The 13040-nt window shown below is 37.1% G+C and overlaps 1 protein-coding gene across 1 annotated transcript in view; it reads left to right on the forward strand.

Annotated features, from left to right (window-relative positions):
* lactbl1b (lactamase, beta-like 1b) overlaps positions 1-13040 on the forward strand; it is a 64659-nt gene that overhangs the window by 887 nt on the left and 50732 nt on the right. The window lies entirely within an intron of this gene.

A 13040-nucleotide genomic window follows, 5' to 3' on the forward strand; every position in this document is an offset into this window, starting at 1 on the left:
TAAAGTCTGAACTAAATGCCCCTCTAATAAATTAAAAGCTATGAGACTGAATAGGCTGCAGACTGAAGGCCATTATGCTACAATGGGGACTGGTCATGGTTATGGCTCTATTCATGCTGTAAAAAAGTGCAGTATGGTATTAAAGTGTAGGCTTAAAAATAGAAGAAGGAGTTACAATTAATTCTATAATTGAATATAACAGGCTGCATAATAGCTGAGTTTGCATCCACTCTCTTCAAAACAGCCATTGAGTGATTTAAAATAATTGTTAAGTCTAGTTAATGACTTGGCAGGATACAAAAAAAGGATTCATGCTTTTGCTTAAGTGGTCCATTAAAGATTTATATCTGAAGGGGATATCTATTCATAATATAAAAATGAATGGAAATCTAACAGTGAATGTGAAATCAATATCTATTGGTTGCATTGATTTCTCTTTGTGCAGTAAACAAGCTGAAATGTGCATTTGTAAGACTGCTACATCATTAATTTGATCAGTCGAGCAAGAGGTGCTTTAGAAGATAGTCTTGTAGCTAAATGGGGACCAGCCCTCCGTTCTCCATGCATCACAAGGAAGGCATCATGTGACTGAACAAGCCTTGTTGTCAATTGGGTAGACCTGAACAGCATTTTTTTCCCAATAACCAAAGAGTGAACGCTGAAGTGAAATGTAACTTCCTCCAGAATGCAAAACTTTCCTTCCTGTTCATGAATCATCGTTGAGCCATAATCAGTTGATGTGGTCTTGGCTCAAAGTAGTTTGAGACATGTCACAATGAATCATTAGAAATTATTGAAATTGAGCCGTGTTTGCATTGAGTTGATTTAAGTTGCCATGATGGAGTATTGTAGCAGCAATACTGGCAGTCATTTTACAACAAACGATAAAAATGCTATACCTAAAATAAATATGCTTATTAATTATCATAACAACTTTTATGAGTTTTCGGCTGTTTTGGTAGAATTACTCAAAAAAGGTCCAAGTTGCCAATGATGGAGGGCATAAAACGACATCTGAATTTATTGTGCAGGCCATGGCCATATTTTTTAATTCCCAAAGAGTAGTATGAAACCGATTTCCTGCTCCAGAAGCTGCTAGTAAAAATCCAGTTTCTTTAAAGAGAGTTATGATGGGTAAAGAATAAAACACAGGCTGCTTTTTTATATGACAGGCATGAAGACAGATGCCATAGGGACAGACTGAAGCAGCTGCAAAAATTATAGATATCCTTTGTTTGAAGATACCCAGAGAGAATGCATGATACAAATGTATAATGTACACAAAAATGTCTAATTGCTTTCATACAACGAAAGTGACAGACAGGGTGACTTGAGGCCGTCATGAAAATGTGGCTTTCATATGTGCCCATTGGGACAGTACAAAGGATGCAGCCCTATGAGATACCTCATTAATGGAAAATTTGGAGTCACTAAAGCTGGACAAGAAAAAAGAAACTAGGATAAATTATTTGTCATGAAACTTGCTTTTTTATGACGTGGCATAAGGCTGTATAAGCAGCAGGAATCGCATGGGTTAAAGGAGCCAGGCTGATTTATTTGCCTCCACTGAGTTCCACTGTATTGATTCCAGGTCACTTGACTGGCTGACTTCAGATCATGTTCAGGTGACTTCAGCACAGATGGAACAAACCGGCAGGGCACAGAGAAAGTAGCTTTCACCTCTATAATGAGTTCCATACAGATTCAATATTGACCTGAGCCAGAAGAGAAGTGAAAGATGTAGAAGAAACAATATTAATACTGCCCACAGAGAAGTTTCTGCCACGCTATGTTAGAATGGCGGCATAGTAATAAAATATGTGTAATGCAAAGCAGAGATGGCTGAATTTGGCATACATCCTCTCGTGCTCCTCTGTGTAATCCAACATAGAGTACATTACGTTCCCGAAGAAGCAGAATCACAGCAGCAAAGTTTAGCAGTAACGGTGGCTTCGGAAGTTTACAGTAAACATCAAACATACTCTAAAATACATGCAACAAATTACGTGGTAAATTAACCCATAACAATTTGCACCAGGTGCACCGAAGACAAGTTGCTTTTATCATGCAGTCCACTATTGTTTGCGTTGAAGAGTCTACATCATGAGAAGGGATTTAAGTAAAGCTATAGCCGCATTAAATTAGAGCAGAATTTTCTTGAAATGATTTAGCGAGTAAGCATTTAAAAAAATGCCATATTATATATATTTTTCTTAATTTATGTGTTTTTTACAAATAAACAAAAACAATATTAATACAATTAATCCGTAGAATGACTATAGGACATGATACATTGATGTTATATGTCATTTAGAGTAAAAAGTGTTGCAATTATTCAAATGTCTTTTCTTTATGTTAAGCATTAGTTCAGTACCGCAATTACTTGTATAACCATTTAAGTTGCCATTCACATTATAAGTTTACAATAGATTTTCTCTAACATTTTAATAAAAAGAAAAATGCTTTCTAATTTAATAATATCCGATAAAGTCCATACAAACTAAAATAAAAATTGATAGTGTTATTAATAGCAGCTTTTGTTACTTATTGGTATTATAATTGTCATTTAAGTTCAAAATCCCAGTTTCTGCCACGTTTATTTCATAAATGTCTTGACCTTGCGAAGGAAAAAAAGTAAAATCAAATAATCTGATGTATCACAAAACATTTCAAGTGTAAATCTTAAATCGATCTATTTTAATAAAATGTTTAAATGGTATTAAACCAGTCATAATGAGTATGCATATGACATTCTTGAACACACATTGTATAGAAATGTATTAAACTTCAGACAAAGGTTACCCCTTCATTGTCCTAGTTTCAAAGAGGGATCAAAATGTAAATGTAACACATTGTATATAAAAATCTATGAAATACACAACCAAAACGAAACAAAAAATGTAAATATGTGTTGGGTTAGTATGTGAAGAGGAGACATGGATTTACTTTCCAAAGACGTGCTATGTGTCATTGCATCAACACTGCCACCCAGAGTTTAGAAAGTGAACATTAGTATTTATATCTTTCAATACACTGGTCATTTTCATCAAACTGCACTTTGTAGACTAAGTTCACTTCTTTTTTAAATTAATTGCAAGTGCAGCTTTTTATATTCTATGCCAGGTAATATTAATTAACTGCTATTTGAAAATTCTTCAATATCCAGTGAAATTATGAAAAGAAAATGCTTGGTTGCTCCTAAAACCTTTATAAAAAAAAGAAATCGAAATAAAATACATACATGTTCTGTAAAATTAATAGAAAACAAGGACAGAGGGAATATAACAGGTATGCTTTGTCATTTTATTCTGTATGTACCCAATATGGAAGCTAAATAATATGACAATTGGGAGGCTGTAGCTCAGTGGTTTAGTGTGCTGATCTTCGAATAGGAGGATAGCAAGTTCGAGTCCCACTGCAGTCAGCATGTCGTTGTGTCCCTGGGTAAGACACTTCACCCCAAATTGCTCCTGTGGGGATTGCCTACAGTATGAATGTATGTTAGTCGCTTTGGATAAAAACGTCTAACAAGTGAAATGTAATGTAATTCATATATGATGGACACACTCATTTTGAATTTGAATTTAAGCATTTGATAAAAGAGTGTTTTCGTTGTCAAATAATATAATTTAAGTGTGCATGAGTTAGTTCAACATAAAGCAATATTTATGGTGTTGTTTTCTGAAGTTCAAATGAATGATTTAGCTGTGTTGTCATGTGATATCCTCTGATAATCATTCACCTTAATGGGTTTCAACTTCAAATTAAAACCAAATAATCATCACTGATCCCGGTTATCTGAAGTTAAACAAACGCTCTTATTGGTCAGCCAGGATTAAATAAAGGTGATGAGGGTGAGAATGAGTTCCTATAGATCCTAAGCTGTTCTTATCCTTTGGGATATTTATCTTGAACCGGAGCCCATTGAAAACATGCTCTCTGGGCTGGAGTCGATTTCACCTTTAGTCTTAAAGGGCTTTACGGTGAAGAATTGCACCCATCGGCTTCGGCAGCTGGATAAAGAGAGAGGAAATAAAATGGTACCGCTTTCAATAAAAGTTGGTGTGTGAGAACCCTGACTCTGTGGAGAATCTGCTATACGGTAACCCTCCAATCTAGACTTTTTGCCTGTGGGTCAACCTCAACTCAGACTGAGTTTATAAAGCGATAGAGAAGAGCCGGCTGGATTGAAAAGGAACCAAATCCAACTTGAAAAATACAGGTTTTTAAATGTTTGTTAAATGCATCTTCTTTTTTCTCTGTCTTAGTCAGGGCAAACTTTGGTATACGTTCCTAAATTAAATAACACGACCACAGGGACATAAAGGCATTCTTAGTTTTTATAAAAAGGCAGAATTATTTAATGAAGCTGAAAAAAAGATGGGCCTATACTTCTTATCTTTCATGAATAGTCTACATCACCCCACTTCAATCCAACCTCGCACCCACCGGCGTATTGGTTTACCCCAGCCAAAACTTTAATTCAATCCCACTAGGTTGCTCAAGCTTTAATTAAATAGACCAAAAGCCTTGGCAGGATTTAATTTACTCTCTTGTTAAGTGAACTTTACAGACACAGTAGAACTTTCACGACTGTGGGGAGATTGAGAGTAGATGCTAGCACTGAAGTCATTTTCTTTCGCTTTTATATTGTTAAATTACACAATGTAATGGACTAACTTGTATTTTTCCTGACAAACCAGGTCAGGTGAAATGAACAAGCGAGGTCAGGTGAAATGAGCGCCTTCTTCGGCGTATGGTGACTCCTGACTACTTTAAAAAATTGTGTTTAAATGATACACGCCTGTTTGAGGGCAGACAATACTTTATATAATCATAATAAATCTAAGCACTATTGCCATAAAGCATAGGCCCAGTTAAAGTGATTCAGCTGACAGTCATGATGAAATGAATGCCTTGATGAAATGGCAGTCATCAATCATGGCTTTGGTTTTTGAACGCTAACATCCCCTATAAGCTCTCTGCTAATTGATATGAACTGTTCACATAAATCAGACGCTGCGTGTTGATGCCGTTTACACTGTGGCTTCAGAAGCCACACACAAGTCGACAGTTATTCTCCTGTAATGTGGAGAGTTTTTTAAAAAGAAACAGACTTGAGATGATAACACAATTTACATAGGCGTGGATTCACTTATATCTTTACTCGGAACTGCTAGGATGCCCTTCAAAAAGAACAAACAAATGACCTGCTGTATAATTAAGAATTTAAACACTTTTTTATCACTTGATGAGTTTTAGACTCATGCGGATGTGAAATTCTAAATAAACTGCTTTCTTTTAGGGAGAAAATGTGTATTTAGATATTTCATTTGACCCACGGCAAATACTTTAGTAGCATATTGGTATTGGGATATAGGCTGCTTCTCACTCCTCAACTTCTCGGAAGTTGATTTGTCTGCGCCATCTTGAGTAGCGTCCCACTGCCCTTATTTGTGCCGGAGGACCGAGGATCGAGGAGCGATAACAGAGAAGCGATAATCGAGGAACCACCAGACAATCCTCCGGTGGAATGCTCAGCCACTCGCCCCGCCCCCTTACTGTGTATCGCTCACTGATAGGACGATGCAGCGCATGCACCGATCTGATGCTTCTTGACATGAGAGCAGTTTCCCAGCGGAGTGAAGAAAACAAATGAAACTCACGGGACTCACTCCTCAGTTTATACTGTGTTTTGTTTCAATTCATGTATAATTTAGTTACAAATATGTGATATTTCTGAACAACAAAGCGGTCAAAAATCATTTTATTCATTTATTGGAAACATTTTCTTGATCGCTTTTTTCGTTTATACATTTTAAGAATGGCGTTTATCTTTTTTGAGAATGAGTTCTTATTTTATTTAATGTATTTGGGTCTACAACAGATGATAAAAATGTGTATGTCAGTAAATGTGTACTAACAGACAGTCGCAGAGCTGGGGGGTCCTGGCCACCCTATTGGCCCTCTTTTAGCTGACATTTAACAAATGCAGGTAGATTTTTAGCAGCTATTCATACTAAATCAGTTGTCCCTCCCCCTGGTGCCAGGACCAACAGATCCATCTTTAGGCTCAGCAGCCCTGTCCCCCCCATAATGCTGAACCTGAACCAGCTTTTCTTCCAACTGAAGGAGGTGAGCAGCATTGTGTTGAATTACATGCCACTTAAAGGGAGACTGGAATACAACATATATGTATATATATCAAAACAAAAAGCTAACATCTCATTTCAATTATACATTTCAAACACAGTATTTTCCCACATATTTAAGTTATATGCATTCATGTTGAGAATGTTCCATTCGAAAATGGTATTATTAAAAAGGCATTTACACCAAAAAAGATGGCTATTGAGATCTATTGTCAGGAATGTTAGTTGTATGGCCAGAGGACAGGACCTACTGTATAAACACATTTACTACCCAATAGCATTGTGAGGCTGAACAAAAGGACCTTTTGACTATGTAAATGTTGTCTTTTAAAAAAACTAAAACATTTACTGACTTTTTTGGATAGCTTAAAGTAATGTTGTAAAATTACACCCGGGGGCCTTACAGGGTTATGGGCTATTGTTTATTGTTATTTACTTTAAGATGTTTATTCTTAACCAATAATTTAATTTAAAAACTCTTATTTAAATGATGCGTGTGTGTCTCTGTATTCCTGATGATACACTGAGAGAATGAGCTCATAGGCAGGGCTGCACATAACTGGTGCGCAGGTGTGCCCCCCGCCAAAAAAGGAGCACCGGATCATTTGAAAAAAAGCGCATTTGCGCACCAACATTGAGAGTGAGAGAAGAGAGAGATGAGGGATGAGAGAAGAGAGAGATAGAGAAGAGAGAGATCCCTCGCTCTACCCCTCACTATCGCGTGAAGGGTCTGCTTTATGTGCACAGTAACCCTGCTGGGAGGCATACAGTGAACAGCGAACAGTTCACTAGTGCGCCCCCCCCCCCCCCCCCCCCCCTCCGTTCATAAAGTCAAGTACCCCTCAAAAGGTCCGGTTTATTTCATTTTAAGGATGCGCACCAAGCAAAATCTCCAAGTGCTCCTTTGAGTACCAGGGCACAAAAGTTATGTGCACCCCTGGTCATAGGGCTGCTGATCACCATAAGCTAAACAGTCTGTATAGTGCATTACATTTGTATAATGTGTTTCGTTGTCGGAATAAGAACAAAATAGTTAGATATACTGAATATTATTTGATCTATTCCACCACTTAATCCCAAATAATGTAGAGGTGTGTTGCAGGTGCCTTAAATAACCCCTTATTTTATAGTGAGATGTATTTTTATGTTCATATAATAGTGATTTCAATGCCACCCCAAAATGATCAATGGTTCCATCCTGGCCACCAAACTGAAAATGTCTTGGCTCCGCCACTGCTAACAGAGGCGGGGGTGTTTGTGAAAATAACGGGGACAGAGCTGGCTGCTATCAGACGATCAGCTGTGCGGTGTCATCACAAACGGATGTTGCTTCACGTGACGCTCCGGAGGAAAGGACGTCCCATTGCTCTTAAAACTAATTTCCCTGCTTCTTCTCCCTTCTCGTGGTTTTCCTTCTCGTGCTTCCCTGGTGGGAGGGACTAGACGCAGGGAAAAGACGCAAGTGAAGGACGCAAGGATTGCATTTAAGAGAAGTGAGAAGCAGGCTCAATAAAGGGGCTCCATCAATGTATTGCAGCCTTTCTAAATGGCCCTGTTGCTCTTATATAATGTATATAATAAGTGGACCCATGTACACACTATATTAAATTATTATGCTGTGATATGAGTATGCTCTACTTCACAAGACACCGTACATTTATAAAAGCCAGATCCAGAGTTAGGTATATTTTCCAAACATTAACATACTTGAATCCTCTCATTATCTAAAACTGAATTACAAAATCTATATATATCAAAACGAATAAATAATAGACAGATAAATAAAAAAGAAAGTTTGTTCCAGTTATTTCCAGGGTTTTTCTGAAATCAAATCCAATCATATTTATATTTAATTGTATATTCTAATCAAATGTCCATAACATTACATAGTGTACACAGACATTTGCTCCAAAAATAACTTTAATATATTTTTGTATTCCTATTCTTCTTTATTTTTCTTATTGAGTGATGTAATGACCTAGAATGTGTTAATCATTATATTACGAATTAGCATAATTAGATCAAATATTTATTTCTTTAATTATTTATTATTTCATGTTGTATTTTTCATTTCTAAACTCATAGAATGGCATCAGTATAAAAGTAAGTTCTGGGGATTGTAAGAGTCCAATGTCACTATCAATCAGATTCACTTTAGATATCCGTAGGGAATGTTGGTTCGAATTTTTCAATATAGTAAATAAATGACTCCATCATGTCTCAGAGCCAGAATACAGTATGCGGTGCCCCTCTTGATCTTTTTCTCTCCTCTTTCCATGACTGTCTGCCATCACAGAGCAACAGATGGAGGTGCACGACAGGATATTACCACTAAGAGGATTCCTCTTTCTTTGCCCCTCACTCTGGACTTTTTTGTGTGTGTGAGTGAGGCACAGGCTCTTTCATCGTGACCCAGCTTCACTGGCTTACTGGAACTGGTGTAAAGTTGCTGGTAAGCCCTCTGAAACCCGCACTACCCCCGCCGACCTTCAAACAGAAATCCCTGATGGAGTAACTCTGTGAATAATGTTAAAACGCGTTACCAGGTGGGATTAGAAAGTCCCCGTAGCATCTTGAGTCTCTAAACTCTGACCTTTAACTGAGAACTGTAGAGGAGTGCCAGCTCGCGGTGTGTGAATGGCCCAGTGTCAAGCGTCCCAGTGTCTCTTGTCCAGTGTGGGCTTCCAATTGGCAGGTCACTGTAAATATTTAATTTTCAAAGCCTACCTGAGACATTTTTGTTGGAAACATTGTTATGTTGGTCATAAAAGCATTTAGTTATACTATACCTCAAAATAAGTCAGTGAAATTAAATTAATGATAGTTCATTCTGTAAGCATTGTTACCAACAAAATTAGCATTTTTCTAAGTCAGGGGTGTGAAGGTGTTTCCCAGTCATTGATATGAACATCATCTTCAATCTATTCACAACATGAATTATTTAAATGACAGAGATGTAACATTTGTTTACAGTCTTTATGACATCAGAATGAGTGAGTGAAGAGATGAATCCGCTCAATAGGGATAAAGCAACTGAAACATAGGCATTCTCAAATGTATATCATTTAAATTATGTAAGAACATTATGTAATTACCCACTTTTTAATCAGATTAGGCAGTGTTTCCCCTACCATTGTCTTGGCGGGGCGCTGCGCCCTGCCAACGGAGCCCCGCGCCCTGCCTGAAATTCAAGATGTTTTTTTTTTGTTTTTTTATTATTTAAAAAAATACATATATATAGCACCAAATTGCAACTGAAGTAATCAATCTACGGTCACTTTTCTCATTGGACATGTGCTCTTTTATTAAATAAACTAAATGCCTATGTTATTTATCCAATGTGCATGTTTCAGTGTCCACTGCCTTGCGTATTCACATTCTCCCTCCGCTAATTTTTCGGGGTACCCGAGCAGCACCCTGCCAAGGCAGTAAACCTAGGGGAAACACTGGATTAGGTCAACGTTATTTCCGAGACTCACAAATGCCATCCACAAAATAAGTAGGGTGTGCCGAGTGGTCCTCCATATTCGAGATTTTAGCCAAATTATTGCAATTAGTGTCAGAATGTTTTAATCTCTAAACATAATTTGCAACCATTTTTTCCCCGAGATGTTACAGTCATCAAGTACTTTTTGAGTCGCTCACCTTGAGATTATTGGTTTGCTTCGTCAGATCATCAGTCCTCCTGAAGAAGATTCTGAAGAATCTATGATCTGTGCACACATTTTGAAACATATTCTCCTGTTGTACTGTAGAAGTCTTTTTCTGGTCCCACAATTCAGGTACTTGAACAAAGGTGACATATTCCTCAGTGGCATTGTTAGAAGCTCTGGGTGGCATGGTTTCATCCTCGGCCTTTAAGGCCTACTAAGCCCTTTGAGATCAGCACGATAGAGTCAGAATCTTCCACAATATACTATGTATGTCCTCAATGTTGCTCTTAACTGTTGTTGAGACCCTTCTTGGTTCAGTCAGTGGTTGAAATTGTTGGTTCTAGGGAAAGATTCGTCAGATATTAGATGGGGAATGAGCCAGGAGTTCAGACAAGCACAGCGGCGGCCATCTTGAAGTTCTGTGTATGGGGGCTGATCATACAGAGGACTGGTGCTTTTAACTCCTATGTCTATTAGCTGCCTGAAAAAGAAACTGTGTTTTACCAATCACACTCTTTGTATGACTGAGGTTGCCTTTTAATGCATACTTAGTTGTTATGGGTTTAGTTTCTTCGTGTTGTTTGTTCTTCAAAATGTTTTGCCGTGAGCAATATACATTTGTTGAAAGTCTTACAGTAAGTTGCCATCCTTCGTGTTTTATACTTGTATGCATTATTTTAAAATGGTTTTAAGCTACATGGTTTTAGAGAACATATGTTAATTGATTTGTTTAAATATATCTGCTTGAAAGAACACAGTCAATAGTTTTTTTCATCTTTAGTTAATAAAAGTGGACATCACTCTGTAAGTTAACGTAATTTCCTTTTTATTTTTTAAAATGAAGAAAGACTTCCTGATACAAATTTTTTGTCCATGTTGTGTAAGTGATTTCATACCAGCATTGGTCTTCGAAATGTATAAACTACCCTACAGGTATTTCATCACTTAATGGGATCTAGATGTAGATGCTTTCACTGTGGGAAAGCGTGAATTTTTTTTTAATTTAACCTGCTTGCTGCTCTGAAGGATATTACCTCTTTATTGTATTGCCTTTGTGTTTAACCTCAACCCTGAGAGGAAGGAGAGCGAGAGGAATTGGAAAACTCAGGGGGGTTCCAATTATATTCTTTCACTCGTGTTCACTGCAATAAAATGACTCTGCAACAAGATCTCCTTCTGCTTCCTGAGAGTTGTTTCTGATTTTATCTCGATAGACTTTTCAGTAAAAAATATGTTTATTATGCTTAAGGACCTTTTGTCTGACGTCTATATTTCTTATCCTGTGACCATCAGATTTTAACGTAATGAACAATGTAAAAGACCAAGAAATTACTTTGGCAGCATATCGCATTTAACTAAAAGCCATTGTTCTCTAAACAATTGGTTGTTGTCTTTTAAGGTTCATATGGTACATCTTAAGTTTAACATTTCCCTGCAGGTCATGTGGAGTTCAGCCAATTACTTTCAGCATGAACAGACATTGTAACTTTCCAATCCCAATAGCTTGTGGCTAAAAGTTTTTCTTTCCATGCTAGCACAGATTTCTCATCGCCAAACAGAATTTGTCTGGAGGCTTTAAGAGATGTTCAGCTGAGGCGACTTGCCCAAACAAGAAAACAATTCATGTTTATGGATCTGGTTAAAATTGAAAATGGCATAAATAAATAAAATAAGAGGTAAATATTTGGCAGACTTCCAGAAATTAAATAATTTACAATTCAGTATAATAAAATCTACTTTGGTATAGTATAAATGGTATTTGTGTGTGTGTGTTTGAGGGGTTGAGTGTGTGTCTGTCTTTATACATGTATGTGTCAGCATGACTACTACTGTCCAAATGCCACTGCATGTAAACGTTGTTGTGTGTGTGGAGAGGAAACAGAGGGAGCATGAACCGCAGAGCAGAGTAAGGGAAATAGAGCAGAAGAATACAGGCCTGACATAAAGAAAAAACGCAGATATAATTCTGCCCTAAGATGTGTGAGGGCTGCAAAGAGCAGAGCGAGGCATCCAGAGGTCGTTCCCATGGCAACCTTTGCCCAGGGAGATCGCTGACCCTCCCGCCCTGGAGTGCAAGCGGAGCACAGATTGTAGGTCACATATGGCACCCACGATCCAATCAGTCCTAATCTGGCTTGACTTGTGCGTCAGAAATTATACTGGAAAGCTGGTTTACACTGTGGCTTATCTCGTCACTAGATCCAACTGTATGATAACGGCCTGTTAATGGCAACTTAATGATTTGACCCATTTAATGTACGTGTCAACAAACTCTGTTTTGTCCATCCGCTGCAGACAGCTCAGGAGTGAATGATACTCTGCTGAGCATAAGGCTGCTGAGAACAAGGACAATTGAATCAATTCAATCATTATTAATGCAGCAGACACAACAGAAATATACAGACAAAATAATATTTTGTTTAACTTGTATCTAGATTCCAGTTATTTAACATTAAATAAATTAATGTAGTACAATTAGGACAAAATATGGTATTTATACAAATTTGATGAATGGATTTTTTTGTTAATATGGATTTGTATTCATTGTTTGTCTATATATCCAGTTGTTTTTCTACACAAAAATCTATTTTTGCATTATTAATATTTATTTTGTATTATCATTTCTTATTATGAAATGAGATAATAAAGACCATAAAACCTTTTTAAATACACCAAATACGGAAATGTGTGATTCTTGTGTGAAATGTGTATTCTTTTATTTGGGTTATATTTTTCATGAACAATTTCTTTGGTTTGCAAAAATGTCAAAAGCATAAATTCACATGTTTTGCATGGAAACAGTAGTTGCTTACTTTTCTGGTACAAAAGACGGGGAGATCTGACTGCCTTTTCAAAGAAAATGAAATGTGTTTAAGTATATCCATAGCATTTTTCAATAATGTTAGTATTTTTCGAAAAACAAATAGAGCCCAGTGTCTCGGAACTACATTTAGGGAACACATTAGGGATAAGAAAATTGTTTTTGGATACCACCATATACTCAAATAAAAAGGAGCATTTCAATTCCATAGTGATTAAAACACATTTGAACAGATATATTTAACTTCATAATTCAAACCCATTCATCAGTTCTAGAAACACTCGGTGAGGTTTCTTATCCAGGATGTGAGACTCAGACTGGCGGCCATGCAGCAGAAACACAGATATGATTTGAATGATTTATACCTCGTGTTTCTGGAGTATTGGGATCGTGGTGCGGATCGCCAACCTCAGA

This window comes from Notothenia rossii (assembly GCF_949606895.1).
Source record: "Notothenia rossii genome assembly, chromosome: 5".
NCBI lineage: Eukaryota > Metazoa > Chordata > Actinopteri > Perciformes > Nototheniidae > Notothenia > Notothenia rossii.